The sequence below is a fragment of the Chenopodium album genome, chromosome 23, assembly GCF_948465745.1.
Source record: "Chenopodium album chromosome 23, dcCheAlbu1.1, whole genome shotgun sequence".
NCBI lineage: Eukaryota > Viridiplantae > Streptophyta > Magnoliopsida > Caryophyllales > Amaranthaceae > Chenopodium > Chenopodium album.
In genome coordinates, this window is record NC_137856.1 from 25426102 (window position 1) to 25435923 (window position 9822).

A 9822-nucleotide genomic window follows, 5' to 3' on the forward strand; every position below is an offset into this window, starting at 1 on the left:
TCTTTCTTGATGATTTGAGCGTCGTGCCACGCTTTTGATCTTGCCTTATACATACTTGCATTCTCATATGCACTCAACCTCAATTCCTCTAGCTCATGCAACTCTAAAAGCCTTTGCTCCCCCGCACTATGGAGATCCAAGTTGATTTGCTTGATCGCCCAATGAGCACGATGCTCCATCTCCACGGGCAAATGACAATTCTTCCCATATACAAGCTTGTAAGGGGTGGTCCCAATTGGCGTCTTGAAAGCGGTCCTATAAGCCCATAGAGAATCAATGAGCTTAGAGGACCAATCCTTCCTCGTTCTGGCAACTGTTTTCTCCAAGATCACTTTGAGCTCTCTATTTGTGACCTCCGCTTGACCACTTGTTCGGGGGTGATAAGCAAGCCCCCGCTTGTGAGATACCCCATATTTCTCAAGTAGTCGCACGAAGGTGTGGTGTTTGAAATGTGACCCCCCATCACTAATAATCGCCCTCGGAACACTGAATCTTGGGAAAATCACTTGCTTGAAGAGGTTGACCACCACTTTTGAGTCATTTGTTGGAGAAGCTACGGCCTCCGCCCATTTGGACACGTAGTCAACGACAACCAAAATATATTTGTTCCCATTTGAGGAGATAAAAGGGCCCTTGAAATCTATCGCCTACACATCGAAAACTTCAAGCTCAAGGATGGGGTTTTGTGGCATTTCATCCCTTCTCGAAATATTCCCCACCCTTTGACATCTATCGCAGGTCTTGACAAATATCCAAGAGTCCTTGAATAAGGAAGGCCAAAAGAGCATTGATTGGAGAACTTTTGATGCGGTTTTCTGAGCACTCATATGCCCACCACAAGGAGAAGAGTGGCACATATGGAGAACACTTTGAAACTCATCGTCGGGGACGCATCTCCTCAACAACCCATCAACCCCTTTCTTCAACAAAATCGGTTCATCCCAAATATATCTCTTTGCCTCGTGCTTGAGCTTTCGACGTTGTTGTGAAGTGAAATCCGGAGGTATGGCACCACAAGCCAAGTAATTCACAATATCCGCATACCATGGAGCCGACTTCACCTCAAGAACATATAGCACATCATCCCTTAGAGCATCCTCTATTGGCAAACCATCATCCTTGAACCTTGCACCACCCAACCTTGAAAGGTGATCCGCTACCACATTCTCGGCTCCCTTTTTGTCTCTCATTTCATAATCAAAGTCTTGGAGAACTAAAACCCATCTCAACAACCTTGGTTTAGCTTCCTTCTTCCCTATCAAATATTTGAGAGTCGAATGGTCGGTGTACACAATTGTCCTAGAACCAATGAGGTAGGTTCTAAACTTCTCAAATGAGTGAATAACCGCTAAGAATTCCTTCTCGGTGGTTGTGTAATTTCGTTGGGCGTCATTGAGAGTTTTGGACAAACAATGTACGACATGAAGCTTCCCATCCTTTCGTTGCCCAAGAACCGAACCAATAGCCTCGTCGCTTGCATCGCACATGAGTTCAAATGGAAGAGACCAATCCGGACCTTGGACAATAGGGGCGGTGCAAAGAGCCTTTTTCAACCTACAAAAGGATTCTTGACAAGCATCATCAAATATAAACTCTTTATCTTGTTGCAATAGGGATGTGAGAGGCTTTGCAATCAAAGAAAAGTCTTTTATAAAACGCCGATAGAACCCGGCATGGCCAAGAAAAGACCTCACTTCCCTCACGTTGGTGGGGGAAGGAAGTTTCTCAATGACCTCTACCTTGGCTCTATCAACCTCAATGCCGGCATGGGAAATTTTGTGCCCAAGAACAATCCCATTTTCTACCATAAAATGGCACTTTTCCCAATTTAACACGAGGTTAGCCCTCTCACATCTTTCTAAGCAACGAGATAAATTAGATAGACAATCTTCGTAGGTGGCTCCTCCAACGGAGAAGTCATCCATAAAGACTTCTATCTCATCCTCAATCATGTCACTGAAAATAGACATCATACAACGTTGGAATGTTGCGGGAGCATTACAAAGCCTAAAAGGCATCCTACGATACACATAAGTACCGTAGGGACAAGTGAAAGTCGTCTTCTCTTGATCCTTGGGGTTGTAGGTGTCGTTTGAAGCGCGCCTACGTTAAAGCATGTTGTGAATATGCTTGGCACTCATAGGAAGTGGGAATTGACATATACGATTAGGGACACAATTAGGGACAAGGAAAGTAGGGAGCCGCCAACAAGTTTTTAAGGAACTTGTAAACCGTTCACGGATCATTATAAGGCAACCACGATTAAGGGACAACGAAGGCAACAACAATTGACCCGTGAAGGTTACACCCCATTCATAATCCATGAGATTACTAACTCCATATGGTTCGGAACCACGAAAGGAGGATCGGGGATGATGGTACGAAGTGAGTCATGGAGTCACATTCGCCCGTATTGGCCTCTACTCGATTCTTATAGTGAAAAGTATTCATGTGATCTCAAAGGCATACAAACAAAATATTCAATTCGCTCCAAACTATTATTATGCTAAATTGGTTTAATATTAATGCAACACATAATTCTAATTATTAGTGATCACTTCGATTTAATAGTAAGATTAAAAGGAACCTAAGCCGGTTGTCCAAATTATCTTATTAAGCGTTATATTCAACTACATGTTCCCTATAAACATGCAATATGGTGATCATAATAAATAATAGAACAAACATTAATATTGGAAGCAATTCAACAATAATATCGTTAGTCAAATCAAATAATAATCCTAATCATGATACTAGCAATAAGAAATGAAAATAAGAGTAATTAAATTAATTAATTACTCACATTCCGCGATTCCTTAAAATTGCTACATCATGAATAAACTGTTAGTAACTTCAATAAAAATATAAATCAAATTGAAATTAAATTAAATAAAAAGTAGAGTTAATTTGGTCCAAACCCTCAGTTAATTCTACCTTTCACGCCTTGGTTTAAGTATAGAATTTTGGGTATTGTATGGACTCCTTAGAGTGCTTAAGGGATATAAAATGAGAGAATAGGGTGGCTAGAATTTAGGCTAGAGCAAGAGAAAGAGGAGAGAATATTTTTGGTGTAGAAGAGAGAAAGAGAGAAGGATTAGGTGATCAAGCTTGTAAATGATTGAAAAAAGGGAGATATAACATCTATTTATAGGGAAAAAAGAGGGGTCGAATCAAGAAAAGATAAGAATTCGAATCGGATAAAACTCTTGCGATAGACAGCATTTTTTGCGGTTTTTGTTTTTATTATATCTTTTGATCCAAAAATCGAAATAAGATGAATAAGATGTCGTTGGAAAGCTCTTGAAGTCTACTTTCTAAAACAATTGGAATCAGATTAAAATATTTTGTAGAATAAAAGATATGGCCGAAATAGTGGGACGGTGTCAGTTTTGGATAGAGTTTCGTATTTCTTTTATATCTTTTTCGTTATAGCTCGGAATTAATATTATAATATATCTTTGGAAAGATAATTTCAAGAGCTATCCAACCATATAAGAATCAGATAAAAATAGTGAGGCACGAAAATAATTTCTGACTATCTTTGAACGTCTTTCAATTTGAGTAGAATTACTAGAGGAGTTTTATTCTATTTCAAACTCTTAAAAGGATAACTAGGATCTTTTAGAAACTTATAGAAGCTTCCAATTAATCCTAATTGGATTAGGAGTGAGATTAAATCCTTTGGACCCTCCACATGATCATTGGGTCGTAGGTAAGGTGGGCTTAGGTTCGGTTTAGATCCAGTTTAGTGTTTTGGCCATAACTTATTCGTTATAACTCGGATTTGGGCTTATAATACATCATTGGAAAGCTCTTTTCAAGCCCCATCCAACCATTTAACAATTGGACCCAGATTATGGACCAAAATAAACTAGTCTAAACGTTTTTATAAAAAGGACACGAAATGAATGATTCTAATGGACACGAAATGACTTATTTTGGGTTTAAAGGCACGAAATGAGGAAAATAAATTATGGTTGGGTGAAATGGGTTAGAAATTTGGTTGGTTTATGAAATTTATTGGGAATGAACATGGATTTAAGCACTCCAAAGATTAAATACTCAACTCGACCAATAATGGCGGTGAAAGGTTGTTCATCATCGGGTTTGGTTTTGGGGAGACATTTTTAGGTGTCTACAGGGGTCAATCGGGATTTGGAAAAATCCCGAATAACCATCAAGAAAACAATAGAAGGAATACTTTGTAAGCCTCTCCAACATTTGATCAATGAACGGTAATGGAAAATGATCTTTGCATGTACTTGTGTTGAGTTGGCGATAGTCAATGCACATGCGCCAACCGGTTACAAGCCTAGTGGGGACTAGTTGATCATGATCATTTTTCACTACCGTCATTCCCCCTTTCTTAGGCACAACTTGCACGGGAGATACCCAATCACTATGAGCAATTGGGTATATAATTCCCGCATCAAGAAGCTTAGCCACTTCCTTCCGCACAACCTCTTGCATGGAAGGGTTAAGCTTCCTTTGCCTTTGCCTAACGGGTTTGGCATCTCCCTCAAGATCAATTTTGTGCATGCATAAAGAAGGACTTATACCTTTGATGTCATCAATGGTATAGCCTAAAGCTTTCTTGTATTTTTTCAAAACATTGATCAAGAGGGAGGTTTGCTCCTCCGTTAGGTTGGAATTAACAATTATGGGGAAAGACTCATTAGAACCAAGAAATTCATACCTCAAGCCCAAAGGTAGAGGTTTCAAGTCTACCTTTGGTGCTCCCTTACCATTGGTGCTCTCCTCTCTTTCCTCAACTTGAAAGAGGTCATGGGTGTGAAAAGCCTCCTCCTCCATGCTCTCATCCATGCACTCGCTCTTGCTTTCCTCTAGCAAATCCTCATAGAATTGAATGTCGTTCTTGTGAGCACCTAGCTTAGAATCATTCAACAATACACTTTCTAGGGGATCGTTAGAAGCATGCAAATAGGAACGAGAAAATTCACTAAGCATGGTATCTATAACATCTACTCTAAAGCATTCACCACTTGAGGAAGGTTGTTGCATGACATTATTCAAATCAAACTCAATTGAATCATTGTCAATTTTCAAAGATATTTTGCCCTCCTTTACATCAATGATGGCCCTAGAGGTGGCTAAAAACGGCCTACCCAAGATAATAGGAATCCTTTCATCCTCATCCATCTCTAGCACATAAAAATCCACGGGGAATGTGAACTATCCTACCCTAAGGGGAATGTCCTCAACCTTACCCATGGGAAATTTAATGGACCGATCCGCTAGTTGGAGAGTAATGTTAGTGGGGGAAAGGGTTCCTACACTAAGCTTTTGGTAGACGGAGTTGTAACACCCTAGAAATTCCTTTTCTTTAAATACACACTTTACTCTTTTAAAAAAACGATTTAGGAATATCTAAGACATTACCGCCACCGTGAAAACGGCTAAGGAAATTATCATAGACATACAGCGGAAGACTTAACTCAAAACCATTCAAAAACGAGTCAACTTAAAAGTCAACCAAACGAAAGTAAAGATTAAAACCAAAGTCAAACAAAGTCAAATAAAATCAACCTACAACTTGGAACCATTGAAGGCCCTTATCAAAACCAATTAAATTACGAAAACCTTTGCGTTAGTCTCATAAGCATAACATAATATAATATAATATTTGAATGCAATAAACCACATCTCAACTAATAGAAACTAGCATGATTCGCTCTTCACTCATGCCCCGTCATGAATATGTTTCAACACCTGAAAAGATTATCTCCACTTGCCCCCACTACTCTCCATTAAAATGGATCATCGTAGGGCCAAGATAAAGACATAGCCAAACACAAACAATACACACAATCAGCAAAGCTGAGTACATAAGCGTATGTAAACACACTATCATGCAACTCCTAGCATTACACACACTTACCTCACTGCACCTGTTTACAAGCACACACAACAAACAACAAGACTCTTTAATTGGACACCAAATAATTTATTTAGCATTGATTACGCATCGAACGGGTTTCTAACTTGGCTAAACCTTCCTCAATGAATTGAGGACCACTGACACGGGAGCTAACCGTGCCAGCATCACCTGTGCCACATCCTTTGGTGGCGGAATTCCAGCGCATAACAATAATAATAAAAATAAAAGGAATGTACAGCGTCCTGTACTCCATTAGAAGTTATGATCAAATATAAAGTCACATAACTCCCCCCATATGTTCATACTCAAGGTATATACGTTCCAAGAGTTTTGGTGCGTAATCTCTTTCACTTTACGTTATTTACATATTATTAGACTTGGTGATGACCCTCAAAGCATAACAATTCAATCATCGATAATAATTCAACCATTCAAACATACCAATTCAATTCTTGAATATTTAATGACCACATAATATTTAATATTGAACCCTTTTTAATTCTACCTCAGTGTCATAGACACTGTAAACGCATAAAGCGCCAACAATCCTATCCTTCGGTGTTAAAAACACCTTAAGTGCTCAAAGGCACCGACATACAATTTATTCCTTGTGTACATAGACACTTATATAGCTCCTTCTTCATGCTTAAAGCATCAATAAAAATTATATGAACCATAATAAATTCCTTTTCAATGATCCAAACATAATTAAACAATTAGTTTGGTTAAACGTGCTCTCTATCATGCCATAAATAAATATGTAGTCCATATAATCATGCCAAAATATAATTTTCCAATCCATAGATCATCACAAATAATTCATGCTTCACAATTCAGTCACCAATATCAATAATTCACAATTCAATACATGAACCTTAGCATGATGCTACTTATAATTGATTGAAACCAATCATAGCATGATTCTACATCATCAAATATGCTAAGTACGCGAACGTACCTCAATTAAGCCCATAAAGTGGCCGAAAATACTACAACAATTCCCGAATCAAGTCTCCTACAATAAGGGACAATAATACTAAATTAATCACTCTTGTATATACAATTTCCAGCAACTTAAACTCACTTTAAACTATTTAGAATAATCTGAAAATTATTTAAAAACCCCTAATTAAACTCCTTTTTAATAGGTTATCACACCCTTTTATTAAAATCACAATTATACTACTTTAAATAAAATTCCAGCATTTTAAACTAATCTAAAACCCCTTTAAAACTTCATCAAAATATATTTTCATACTTAAATTATCCATAGAAAAATTAAATTATATCTTTCCCTTTAAACTCAAGGATAAAATTTAAAAAAAACTTCGTTAAAAATCAAAAACTGCCCGAAAATCATACTTAGAGGCTGAATTTGGCCACGAGAGGGTGGTTCTCACTACCAAAAGGTAGTGAGTCTTTCTTAAAACGTTGTTTTCACATGGAAAACACTACTTTTTGTCAAAATCGGATGAGTTTAGAACCTGATCGGGATTAAAACGGGATTAATATTAACGAACGAAAATCTATAAATTAAAACACGAATTTATGTGTTTAAAATAATCTAGGATTAAGTTAAACTAATTAGTACTTATAATCACCAAAATTTCCAAAATATCATTACTATAAAAGCCCTAAATCAATTGTTCATAAAACCCTAAAAATCAAGTCTTTAATAATTTTAAAACCCTAATTTATAATTTTATGAAATCTGAAAATAAAACACTTTATTATTTAAAATTTACAATCTTTAATCATCAAAACATAATTATGATACTAATTAAACATACTTTGAATAATTAAAACCAAAATCCATAAATAAAATCATCAAAATAGCTAGAATGAAAAGAGGAGAGAAAAAGGAAGAAAATAAGACTAACCTTTTTGTGTGGGAAATTTTGGGGATCTAGTAGATATATATAGTGTAGGGTAATTAGTGTAGGTTTGGGCTTCATATAATCATGGACTTTAAATGTTGAAATAGGTGACCCAAAAGTAAAAATAGGGTGATTGGGCTTATAATGAAGATGGGCTACATTTGGATTAAATACTTGTTGGCCCAAATATAAATACGGGCTACATTTGGATTAAATATTTGTTGGCCCAAATATAAATACTTGATTAATCTATAATCCAATAATTAAAATAGTTTGACCCAAAATATATTTTATAAATAAATAAATAATAAAATATAAAATACGTTAAAATACGGGGTATTACAGGAGTAGGGCATGAGGCTCACACTTCCTCCTAAATCACACAAAGCTTTGTCAAACTCATTGCCATTAATAGAACAAGGGATGGAAAAACTACCCGGATCCTTCAACTTGGCGGGAAGTTTGTTGGAAAGGATTGCACTACAATTGGCGGTCAAGCTCACCGTTTCACACTCCCTTCTCCCACTCAATAGATCTTTCAAAAACTTAGAGTAATGGGGCATTTGTTTCATAGCATCTACAAAAGGAAGGGAAACATGCAAATTCTTGATCACATCCAAAAACTTCCCAAATTGAGCATCAAGCTTAGCTCTCACAAATCTTTGGGGAAAAGGTAGCTTCTCCTCTCTAGGTTGGAGATTTAGGGGCAAGGGGGTGGTCTCTTTTTCCTTTTGCACCTCAACATCCTTTTCCCTCTCAACATTAGAAGGTTCCTTGGTTCTCTCATCCCCCCTCTCCAACTCTACTTCATTTTGAGGTTCCTCCTCAACTAAGGGGTCACTCCCTACTACCTTTCCACTCCTTGTTGTCACGGCATACAAAGGTTTTGGGTTGACTCCTTGACTAGGGATAGAGGAAGAAGAAGAAGAAGAGGAATTGGAGGCAAGTTGGGCAATTTGGGTTTCAAGCATTTTCATATGAGCATTGGCTCGCTTTTTATCCTCCTCATTTCTCTTCTTTTCCTCCTCATGCATTTTCATGATGGCATCTAGCTTAGCCATCACGGGATCATTAGGAGGGGCCTCAATTTGAAGAGGTTGTTGAGGTGGAGGAAGTTGGGCTTGATGGAAATCCGGAGGCCTATTGGTTTGGGCATAGTTAGAAACATTTTTGCCCCTATTGCCTCCGGTGCCTTGGTTGGGAACATTGCTTTGTCGATTGTTTCCCATGTTACCTTGATCACCAAAATTTTGATTTTGATGGTCATGGTATCGGGAGTTGGGTTGTTGGTTTTGGTAGCCATACCCCCTTTGGTTAGAGTAGCCTCTTCCATTGAAATTGGAAGGGCCTCCCCCACCATGGTATTGGTTACCATAACCACCACCACTTTGGTTCCAACCACGGTTTCCACCTTGGTTCCAATTCCCCATTTGATTGGAGTTTGGCCTCAAGTTCCCTACATTTTCCAATCTAGGAGCAAAATTCATAGCATTGACATCTTCTACATTATCATCATGTTCATAGGGAGGGGGTTGAACTTCACAAGCATACACACAATGGGAGGTATCATGATCATAGGTTTCACAATTTGAGCAAAACATACATCCTTGAGGCATTTTATTATAAGAAGAGGGGAGGTATTACCATGAGGGTTGGACCTTTCTTTCATCATTTCGTCCATTTGCTTGGCCATCTTGGAGATTTGGGAAGAAAGGTTGTTGATTGCGTTGGCTTGCTCCAATGCATAGACACCTTTGCTAGAAGTGGCCTCCCTTTCTCCTTCGTACCAATCATCATAATGCTTTGCGGCCTCCTCTATGATGCATTCCACTTCATCCTCTCCTTTGTTCATGATTGGACTGCCGGCGGCGGCATCTAGGCTTGTTCTCCCTTGAGGTGAGAGACCTCCATAGAAAGTGTGGATGAGTTGATACTTGGGTATCCCATGATGTGGGCATTGACGTTGAAGCTCCTTGTACCGGTCCCATGCCGCACTTAGAGTCTCACCACTCTTTTGGCGAAAACCTTGAATTAAAGATCGAGCCT

At 38.2% G+C, this 9822-nt stretch overlaps 1 non-coding gene across 1 annotated transcript; it reads left to right on the forward strand.

The window, feature by feature from the left end:
• Positions 1 to 9716: 9716 nt before the first annotated feature.
• Positions 9717 to 9822, forward strand: LOC145609802 (small nucleolar RNA R71). Its single transcript, XR_014106093.1, has one exon. It is a non-coding gene; the product is annotated as a small nucleolar RNA R71 (small nucleolar RNA).